Source organism: Tachypleus tridentatus, chromosome 7, assembly GCF_004210375.1.
Source record: "Tachypleus tridentatus isolate NWPU-2018 chromosome 7, ASM421037v1, whole genome shotgun sequence".
Taxonomy (NCBI): Eukaryota; Metazoa; Arthropoda; class Merostomata; order Xiphosura; family Limulidae; genus Tachypleus; species Tachypleus tridentatus.
In genome coordinates, this window is record NC_134831.1 from 96,246,216 (window position 1) to 96,258,448 (window position 12,233).

The window sequence follows — 12,233 nt, forward strand, 5'->3', positions numbered from 1 at the left end:
AAAATGTAGATTTGAAACAACAGAGGGCTCTCGAATGATTCTTTAATCTAGAATCACGTGATAGCTAAACTTAAAAACAAGTTCCAATATTTCTCAGGGTACAAAAGACAGGATGTATTGTGGACTGATAGTGTTTTAGATTAGTGGAAAATAAATTTAAAATTTATATAAAAATCAATAAAATATATCAATTTATCTTTAATGCAAACGTTTGGCTGTTAAGATTTTTAGGCCAAGGTGAAATGAAACCGGACGACTCAAGGATCGCATTAACGTGAAGTTTTTAAACTGTGAACTTCAATAAAGTAACAGAACCATATATACGTGCAAAGGATAAGTTGCTTTGGCTCCTGGTAACTCAGCGATGTGTACGAAAACTAATAACATTAAAAATCTGGGTTCGATACCTGCGTTGAGTCATAATACGGAAAGCACATTGTGTAGTTAGTTATGTGCTTAACAACACAAACAATATAACGTTTGTACCCTCCACCGTGATTCACTGATCACTCTGAGGATGTCTGAAACTAAAAATCGGGGTTCCATACTTGCCCTGGGCACAATACAGATAGCCCATTGTGTAGTTTTGTGCTTAACATTACAAACAGTGAGACTTTTGCCCTTACCCGTGGCTCAGAGGTAAGTCTATGGAGCTATAACAATCACATTCGTGGTTCGATGCCTGCAGTAAGGCATACCACAGATAACCAGTTATGTTCCTTTCAGCGTAACAATAATAACGTATTTCTCATTAGACGGCACCACCATAACAGTTACATCAAAATCAATTTTTAAAGTTCGTATTTTGACGTAACAAGAAATAGAGGCTATAAGTATATTTCTTATAAATACGTTCAATACAATAGCTAGGGACTAAACTATGTCTTAGTGTGATTCCTAGTATATAAACTATGCCATCGTCTGGTTCTTAGTAATTATAAACTATGTAATAGTCTGGTTCATAGCAACTATAAGGTATAAATTCTGCCAAAGTCTATTTATTAGCAACTTTACATTCTGAGTTATATTAACGTTCGACACTGATGGAGTTGAAACTAAAATGATATATGATACTTATACTGTTTTAGTTTGATAATTATTTCTTTATTTAAACATGTCGATAAACAGAAAGTCATATGAACAACTTACAAAGAAATATCTTTTTCACCAAATCTCTAAATGAACCCTAGACATTGCAAAACCAGTTGGATCATCTTTTATAACATTAATCAAACCTTACAAATATACGTATCAGACAACAACTATCTTATTAACACTGTGAGACATTAGTGACACCTTATAAGTGTACTTATCAGGGAACAACAATTTTGTTTACACTGTGAAACATTAGACAAACATTACAAGTCTACTTATCAGACAATAACTATCTTATTAACACTGTGAAACATTAGACAAACCTTACAAGTCTACTTATCAGACAATAACTATCTTATTAACACTGTGAAACATTAGACAAACCTCACTTATCAGAGAACAACGAACTTATTAACACTGTGACACATTAGTGAAACCTTACAAGTGTACTTATCAGACAAGAACGAACTTATTGATACTGTGAAACATTAGTCAAACCTTATAAGTGTACTTATCAGACAATAACTATCTTATTAACATTGTGAAACATTAGACAAACCTTACTTATCAGAAAACAACGAACTTATTAACACTGTGACACATTAGTAAAACCTTACAAGTGTACTTATCAGACAAGAACGAACTTATTGATACTGTGAAACATTAGACAAACCTTACAAGTGTACTTATCAGACAATAACTATCTTATTAACATTATGAAACATTAGACAAACCTTACTTATCAGAGAACAACGAACTTATTAACACTGTGACACATTAGTAAAACCTTACAAGTGTACTTATAAGACAAGAACGAACTTATTGATACTGTGAAACATTAGTCAAACCTTACAAGTGTACTTATCAGACAATAACTATCTTATTAACACTGTGAAACATTAGACAAACCTTACAAGTGTACTTATCAGACAAGAACGAACTTATTGATACTGTGACACACTAGTCAAACCTTACAAGTGCTTATCAGACAAGAACGAACTTATTGATACTGTGAAACATTAGACAAACCTTACAAGTGTACTTATCAGACAATAACTATCTTATTAACACTGTGAAACATTTGTCAAACCTTACTTACCAGACAACAAACCTGTTACCATTGTGAAACAGCATACAAACCTTACAAGTGTACTTATCAGACAACAACTATCTTAATACTAGTGTTTTCTATCTTCATTGTTAATTGTTTAAGAATGTGGTAAAAGAACCACAAATTGTCATGGAAGTCAAATCTTAGGGCGAGACAAAAAGTGTATTTGTTTTAAAAAAATCGTGTTGATTTTTCCTGCTATGTAAATACACGTAATTAAGGGTATCTTCTCTGTTACTTGTAATTCAGGCAACCTCCAATGTAACTACCCAGCGCCACAGTCTGCGAACCAATACTGCTAGAAACCGGGTTCAGTACCCGTGGTAGTGGTAGAAAGAGCTCACAGATAGTCCATTGTGTAACTTTGTACATAACAAAACAAACAAACAAATTTTTCATATACGAACTCCAAGTTATACCCGATATATACAATATATACCCTGAGATGTATTGCAGGCTATTTCCAAGATGTAATCTAGGCTACTCCAATACATATAATCCAGGCTATTCCTGAGCTATGTAATCCAGGCTATTCACGATACATGTAATCCAGGATATTCCTATTGTATATACTTCCAGGCTATACCTGACATATATGTAATCCAGGATAATCCTGATATATATAATTCCAGGCTATACCTGACATGTATGTAATCCAGGATGTTCCTATTGTATATAATTCCAGGTTATACCTGACATATGTGTAATCCAGGATGATCCTGATATATATATAATTCCAGACTATACCTGACATATATGTAATCCAGGATATTCCTATTGTATATAATTCCAGGCTATACCTGACATATATATAATCCAAGATAATCCTCATTTATATAATTCCAGACTATACCTGACATACATATAATCCAGGATAATCCTGATATATATAATTCCAGGCTATACCTGAAATATGTATTCTAGGCTATCCTCCAGAAGTAAATATAAAAGTCACACAAAGCGTGCAATAGTCACGCGTATCTGCCTAACCCGTGACCTCTTAGCATCAACAGTCCAGCAAACAATAGAAATGGAAGGTCGTAACGGTTGAGTTATACCAGCAACCTGTTTTAAGCCTTGATGTGTGTTTCCGGATCCACCTATCAACCACCAGCTGGTAACTGAGCGTTCTGTGTTAACTGTTATATAATTCTTCAAGATATCTTTTACCTTATTCACATCTAGAGACACAGAAACCAAATTTAAAACTAACACGTACGATTAACCAAGTTGTTTAGGCATTTTTATTTCTTTGTGGTGAACTCAAGTCTGCACAATGAATTATATGTTCTTCGCTCACCGCAGATATCGAATAGTAATCTATATCCATAAGAAATGTGTGTTAACTGCTAATAAATGGGTTTATATGAATTATATTAGCAAGTTAAGAGTTAGCGAGATGGGTGTAATATTGAAAATATAAATCAGTTGTACGAATGAATTGAAAGATGCGAGATGTTTCGTTTCATCTTACGTCTATAAGACAGCTATTAAAACAAATTGAAAGTCACGAGATGTTTCGTTTCATCTTACGTCTATAAGACAGCTATTAAAACAAATTGAAAGTCACGAGATGTTTCGTTTCATTTTACGTCTATAAGACAGCTATTAAAACAAATTGAAAGTCACGAGATGTTTCGTTTCATCTTACGTCTATAAGACAGCTATTAAAACAAATTGAAAGTCACGAGATGTTTCGTTTCATTTTACGTCTATAAGACAGCTATTAAAACAAATTGAAAGTCACGAGATGTTTCGTTTCATCTTACGTCTATAAGACAGCTATTAAAACAAATTGAAAGTCACGAGATGTTTCTGTTTCATTTTACGTCTATAAGACAGCTATTAAAACAACTTGAAAGTCACGAGATGTTTCGTTTCATCTTACGTCTATAAGACAGCTATTAAAACAAATTGAAAGTCACGAGATGTTTCGTTTCATCTTACGTCTATAAGACAGCTATTAAAACAAGTTGAAAGATGCGAGATGTTTCGTTTCATCTTACGTCTGTAAGACAGCTATTAAAACAAATTGAAAGATGCCAGATGTTTCGTTTCATCTTACGTCTATAAGACAGCTATTAAAACAAATTGAAAGTCACGAGATGTTTCGTTTCATCTTACGTCTATAAGACAGCTATTAAAACAAATTGAAAGATGCGAGAAACAAAGTCTTGAGGTCTTTATAATATTGTGGTTGAAAGTCGTCCAAATATCACTGAGTAATGTTATATCAGCAAGTTTTCATCACAAAATACTGTGTTATGGTAACAACCTTTAAACACAGCATGTAATATTATACTGATAAGGTTTCGTCGTAAAGTTCTGTGTTATGGTAACAACCTACAAACACAACATGCAATTTTATAACGACAAGTTTTCATCACAAAAATCTGTGTTATAGTGTTAAGTTCTGTGTTATAGTGAGAGATTATTTTCTTATTCTCAATTAAATTCACAAGTTAACAAACAGAATAAAACACCTTATATACGGTGTTTATGTTAGTTAGCAGTTAACACTAGAGAAGTCGTTCTAGCAAAACGAAAACCATACATGGTAAATGTCTATACATACACCACTGATACGATTTGTTGTTACTTATTAAAATATATCTTTATCATAACTAGAATAAACATACCACCGTCATTACGAACTAAAGTTCACGTGTGTAACACTAGTTCATCTTGTTTTTTTCACAAATGTAAGGACTGGGCTTGGCAAGGCCAGGTGGTTAGAGCGCTCAACTCGCAATCTGGGGGCGTTATTATATATCAGTCAATCCCACTATTCGTTGGTAAAAGAGTATCCCAAAAGTTGGCGATGGGTGGTGACGACTAGTTGCTTTCCCTCTAGTCTTAAACTGCTAAATTAGGGACGGCTAGCGCAGATAGCCCTGTAGTAACTTTGCGCGAAATTCAAAATGAACATCTAACCGGTAAAGCTTTATACACAGGCGTTTTGCTGTTTATGTTACGCGTCAAAATTAGCTCGCATGTCAAAGAGAGCTTTTAAAGTAAGACGTGGCATTTCTTATAAAAAACCGTTTTACAGATTCAATATGTATGTTGAAAACTCTTAAAACCTAACTTCAAGTTTAACGACCCGTTACTTAACGCAAATTAGATGTAAGCACAAAAACTATAATAACTTCCTCTTATTTCTCGAAACAAGACATACCTTTTTATATTCTTCAAAAACCGGAGTTTAACATTTCGATGAAACCTGTAAAACACAGACGATAACAATGGAACACGAGCTTAGAAGCTTCTATAAAAGAGATATATTGTATTACGAGGGCAAAATAATGTATACCATAACCGTTACTTGGACGAGATCTACAGTGAGACAATAGAAGTCGTGCTTTCATGCCTCGCGCCGCACGGTGAAGCGAGCGAATGACGTCAAGAGACTCAACAAGCGGAGAGATCTAGGAACTTCTCAAGACGTGTGAATTAAACGATACGTAGATATACAGGGTGGCCCGTATATCTGTACCCATCCATATGTTATTATAAACAACGTTATAATACTAATGATGTATTGAAGGCAACTGTTACCGCGGCATTTGGAACAATAACCCCTGCTATGTTGAAGAAAATGTCTCACAGAACATGTCGTCGCATAATATTATGCAGCGAGAATGAGGGACAGCACACAGATACACTGAATACGTAAGATATATGGATGGGTAGGGACTTACGGGCCACCCTGTATATTTGAGGATTAAGAGACGTCGATTGCTACTGTTACTTTAAACTAGAGCGTGAAGGTTAGTTCATTGCTAAAATTTAAGACTTTTGTTTTAGGTATAACAAAATAACATATAATTTAATTATTTCAGTAAAGATATATGTTACAAGTTTTAAGAATACATTACCGACATTACAACGTTATGTTATCCAGGTATCGCGAGCCAGTTTTTATTTGTAGTTTGTTCAGAAAAAACAAAAAACAAAATTATTTGGACAGTTCTCACTTAAAACATATTTTATACCCAGAGTTTGATCAACGACGTTTCAAGAACCAGTACACCGTCAGTTTATTTCTCGTTTAGGTTCTAATGGAAAGTAAGGACACAATGTTTGAGATAAACAGCAGTCAAGGAATAGATCGAGACTCCTAAGTGTACTTCATCGCCATCAAGTAGCGGTATCGTAAAGCTCTTTTTAAAATAAAGTTGAAGCGTGATAAACAGTTTCAGTTTATCTTAGTGCCACCTAGTAGGGGTATTGCATAGCTCAGTTATATCAAGTACATTGGCCGGGCGTGGCTTAGGGATTAGGGTGCTGGTACTGTGAACCCGAGAACTTATAATTCGCGACCTTTTGCCTCAAAAACGCACTCCGCACTTCGATGCTGTATGTTAATGACAGTTAAATCCCACTGTTCAGTTAGACAAGAGATAGCGATAAAAATAACCGTTTTCACCCTAGTTTTATCGTTTCAGAATAAAAGGACCTGGCATAGCCAGGTGGTTAGGGCGCTCGACTCGTAATCTGAGGGTCGAAGGCTCGAATCCTCGTCACACCCAACCTGCTTCCCTTTCAGCGTTGTAATGTAACGGCCAATCTCACTATTCATCGGTAAAAGAGTAGCCCAAACGTTGGCGGTGGGTGTTGAAGACTAGCTGCCTTTCCTCTAGTCTTACACTGCTAAATTAGGGACGACTAGCGCAGATAGCCCTCGTGTAGCTTGGCTCGAAATCCAACGAACAATCATAACACCCTCTTTCTACTTATGTGTTATTGTTTTTACAGTATTTCAATACTTACATATTTTTATTAGAAAAACAGATATTTCTTTTTTGAAAGAATCAAATGGTATGAACTCATTAATGCATAGTTTGATTTCCGTACGGCAGCAAAAACTAAAATATTCAAGAGAAACTCTCAGAAACAACAACCAACTTAGGTTTTTTTTCCCCACCAGTTATGTAACAAAATAGATGTTTTTTAAAAAAATATGTAAGTATTGAAATACTGTAAAAACAATTTGTTGATTTAATTATCGTGTTTGTTTTAGAGCAAAACCATACTGGGCTCTCTACCGCATTTATTGCAGGATTCAAACCCAGGATTTTAGCGATGCAAGTCCGTAAACCTATCTCTGTCCCACTGGAAGGCGCTTTGGTTAAAGTCTGTATTTTACCCAGACCACCTATTGCAGAGATACAAGAATGGTAATTACAGTGTATGAGATTAAACGATTGAAATAGTGGGTGGAAAGTCTGTCCGAATCACACGAATCGTGAGTTCAGGTTTTAACGAAACTTAAACGGGAGTTCTATGATATATTTTCTTACATCTGCTTGTTTTATATAACTGTTTCCAAAACGTTCACTCGCTTACTCCTAAACGATTTTCTCATAACACTGCAAAAAATATTTATCGTTTGAAAACGCGTATTTTAGAACAAAACCACTCTGGACTATCGTCTACGTCCACTGGAGGGAATCGAACGTCGAATTTTAACGCCGTAAGTTCATAGGCTTACCGCTGTCCTACCAGGGGGCGCTTTTAAACAACGAACAAAAGGCGAAACAAACCTTCTCTGCACGTGCAATAGGGAATCTACATCGCTGTTGATTTACTGCTTGGATTATTATTTCGAGGTCATGTAATCATCGTTTAAAAATAATTTTCTGGGTGAAAAGAAACGAAAAACATTTAAAACCACGAGCGGTACAGTCGTATATCACTTTAACACTAAGCAGGCATATGTTTATTTACCGTGGCCTTGGAAATAGTCCGGAGAACGAAGAAACAAATACGTAGTGGGCTTTCGTGTACAAGACTTCCTTTACGTTGTATCTATTGACCGAATTGCCGCAGCTGATCGTGGCCTGAGAAAATGAAGAACTTAATGCAGTGTTTGCACAGTTGTTTTTTTTTTGTTAATGTACATAGGATAATTCAGAAATCCACATAAATAATTCAACAACGGATTTTTAGATTTATCTAATTAGGTGTTAGCCCTCTTCCTGGTATAGTGGTAAGTCTACGGATTTACAACGCTAAAATCAGGGGTTCGCTTCCTCTCGGTGAACTCAGCAGATAGCCCAATGTGGCTTTGCTATAAGAAAAACACACACAAACCTGGTGACAATAAAATCGAAGTCATTCAGAGTCGTGTATTTCGAAATTTTTATTAATAGATTTCTATCTTACACCAGAAATGGCAGTTACAAAAATGTTGATGATGAGAAATGAAACGTTCCGGAACAAATTCGTTCTCAAAAACCAACAGCTGTTGGTATAAATGTGGATGGGGTAAGCTATTTAACAGTATTACAAATTGTTGGAGCAAACAGTCAACAACACGTTTCAAAATATGACGCATGTATCATATGTTTTCAATATTGGTTGATGTTCTTGGTAAACGATTCTGTAGTACGCAGCCGCTAATGCATTATTTCCTCTCTAACGTGAAGGATGACGTTCACATGCTAATCATTCGCCGTACAATGAAGCAGCAGCCAGAACATTCTGGGGGCACTTCACATACATTAGAACAATGTTAAACCGTTTTGTACTGAATATTGTGACATCTTTTATTATGATTTAGCACCAACAATAGTACAATGCTAAAGTGTTATCTTATGTAGGTGGCTCTTCTTTCAACATATTTTTTAACCTTTTGGACTCTTTAAAAAATGCAATAGCATCTGCTCATATAAAACTCTGACTTTCACCACCATATCTAGGTTATTTCTTCATGGTCGGACTGCCATCTTCTGTGACATTACTTCGCAAAGTGTAAATTTTTTATTATAACGGTCGTTCTTAAAGAGTAATTGTTGATGATATTTGGCTTTTAAAATATATCATTTGTTATTTTATTGTAATTCTTAGTGTGGGATGTACATTAATAAAACTTCGGAATGACTTGGTTATAAAGATGACCCCGATTGACCTCAGTTACTTTGCCACAAGGTTAGATTCACAACGCCTCATCCCAAATCACCAACAGCGATTTTCATATACCTGTCCATCTCTGATGTGTGTCAATTCTCTTCTAAGTCACCTTACTCCATAAGACAAGAAATACAATGTATAGCTACTCCATAAGACAAGAAATACAACGTGCAGCTAGTATATTGTCGTTGGCGACGGTCGTATCCACTGCTGCTTTAATATCGTATTTAAATTCAACATACTCAAAAATATTCAATAACTTTATCAGTTTTTGCTAGTACCATCATTCGTTTATTTAGCTGAGACAGAAGCATTAGCTCGATCGGTTTATCTTCCTTTTTTGTCTTACAATATTTACGTTGGAAGCAGCCAGCTTAAGGACCTGGTCGAACACACGTGACCTACGAAATACGGATATTCCGAGTGTCACGATAACAAATGTAAACGTGTCTTAAGACAAGAGACCCAGACGGTTGTGGTAAATATACTGTGAGATTTGTTTTCTCGTGCGGTTTATAATAGAAAACAAAACTTGTTAAAGATTTGTAATTTGTAAAGCAGGCGCCATATTTGTTACCAAAATACAAGATGTGAGACAGTACATAACATCACGAGAAGACCTCGGATGTAGCGCTGCATCACCGTATGGAATTAGCAATCCCAGGTGCTTAACATGGGTGTGACGAAGAAATAATTAAATGGTCAAGGAGTTGACCAAGGAGTTTTCATTGTTTGGCCGAAGCGTTGACCACATTTGTCTCAATACCCTAAAATGAAATATTGACAGTAAAAACGAATGTTTAGATCCTTAGAGGAACGTTCGTTGCGTTCATTGGTTTCTCTCCGTTTTCAGATTTTATCACGAGTATTTGCATTTGTTTATTATTCAAGGTGTGACTTATTGTTTAATGAGACCGAACTGTGAATCCTATTGGCGCTTAAACGCATATTGCACTTTCAGTGTCATGAGTGCACTATGCAAGTCAAATTCCACTGTTTGGTTAGAAAACAGTGGCCCAAAATGTTGGGCAATGTCTGTGAGGGTAATTAATTATCTTTTCTCGAGTCTGTTAGTTGATAATTTTACCCAGAAGTGAAAACAACGAACGAAGACTAATCCATGCACGTTCCCCACGTGCAGCAGCAAGTCATTCCTAAGTTACGTCACAACCACGTGTGAACTTTTCTTAATTGTCAGTTTCAGTCGTATGTAACAGCTCTGTTCGTTTTATTACATGACATTTAAATATTTTATTCGCGTATATTTATTTAGTTATGCAACGTGGTAAGCTGGTGGCAATGAACCCACAGTACCATTATAAACGTGATAGGAAATACCTTCTCGTAAGTAATGTAAAAAAAAAAAACGTTTATTTTCTATGTATCTTATGTTTTTAACAAGACTGGATTATTATCACAGCTAGAAACGACAATTAAAATCAATTTGTGAGTCTATAAGACACGCTCTTACAGTGTACGTGTTTTTCTTACAGCAAAGCCACATCGGGCTATCTGCCGAGTCCACCACACGCTACAATTAAATAAAAAAACGTCCAGCGAAACATAGTTAACAAACATCTTAGTAGAAGCCGAAATAAGAAACGGGCGTTAACAGCTTGTCCGATGCTTTCAAACCATCATTAATAAGGAAGTACTTAACCATTTCACTAACTCGCCTTCGGTTTGTTTTAGGTCGGTAACACTAACGTTTTGTTTGTCACATTTTGAGCTCCGTAGCAAAACGTGACTTATTTCTTGACAGTTAAAACAAAGACAATAATTAGAGAAATAACGCTCTATGTTGACAACGTCAGATAATAAGCTAATTTGGCCATAATACTTTTAGTAACAAAGTGTAGGAGATGAACGAACCCTGTTACTATGGAAACGTTTTCTGAGTTTTACTTGGGTCGAGATACAACAACCTCCTTTTCTTCTTGATTCAGTTTGTGTAACACTGCGGATATGTTTTACACGTTTTCGTGTATGTGTGTTTTTCTTACAGCAAAGCCACATGGGGCGATCTGTAATATCCACCGAGGGGAATCGAACCCCTTATTTTGGCGCTTAAATCCGGAGAACGACATGTTTACAGCAGTAGATTACAAAGAAGGATTCTAAAAGTTGAGCAGTTTTTAGCGAAGTTATGTCGTAACAACAACATTAATATAAAAATTTTAAAGCGAGTATAAATGTTTTGTGTTGTTTTGTAGTCACGCAGCACATTGGATCATAAAATGGACCCGGTTTTTTTGTTGTTGTTGTTTTCCTTCAAATACAAACTTTTAGCTCCTATCTCCATCTCTTTACCATTTTGAGATCTAATTACAGCCGTGGCTATTGAGGATTTCCTCTTGTTTTTAACTGCTTCTTTAGGAACGAATATTAGCGCGTTGCCTTATCTTTCGCAATATTGTTCCCTTCGGTATAACAGAAGCAGTAAGTCCACGAATTTACGACTAAAATTCGGGGTTCGATTCTCCATGATGAATACAGTATATAAGCCAACGTAGCTTTGCTCTGCAACAAACAAATAGAGTCCCGACACATATCACAATTATTGCTGAGTTTACTGAATATTTATAATATTTTTGTTTGTTTGTTTGTTTTTGAATTTCACACAAAGCTACTCGAGGGCTATCTGTGCTAGCCGTCCCTAATTTAGCTGTGTAAGACTAGAGGAAAGGCAGCTAGTCATCACCACCCACCGCCAACTCTTGGGCTACTACTTTTTTACCAACGAATAGTGGGATTGACCGAAACATTATAACGCCCCCACAACTGAAAGGGTGAATATGTTTGGTGAGACGAGAATTCAAATTCGCGATCTTCAGACGGCGAGTCAAGCGCTCTAATTAATAAGAGTAAAACACGCACACAGTTTTCATGAGAATATACCATTAACTTCATTACTAACCAACAGATGGCACTTTACTCATACTTTCGTAAATATTATTATCGGAATACCTCGTCATTGACTGGTCAAAAATTCCTTTAACTTGTTTCATAGTGTCTCACATAAAACAGTATCAGGGACACGATAAATAAATTAGCTAATACACTATAAATAAACACCATAAAACTATGTACACTAGAAAGGTGTTATTCTAGG

General features: G+C 35.7%; 1 protein-coding gene across 1 annotated transcript in view; it reads right to left on the reverse strand.

Annotated features, from left to right (window-relative positions):
- LOC143256249 (uncharacterized) overlaps nt 1–5,566 on the reverse strand; it is a 31,358-nt gene extending 25,792 nt beyond the window's left edge. The window contains exon 1 of the mRNA XM_076513197.1: nt 5,385–5,566. The gene's annotated coding sequence lies outside the window, so the exon portion shown is untranslated. The remainder of the gene's footprint in view (nt 1–5,384) is intronic.
- Between the last annotated feature and the right edge of the window lie 6,667 nt (nt 5,567–12,233).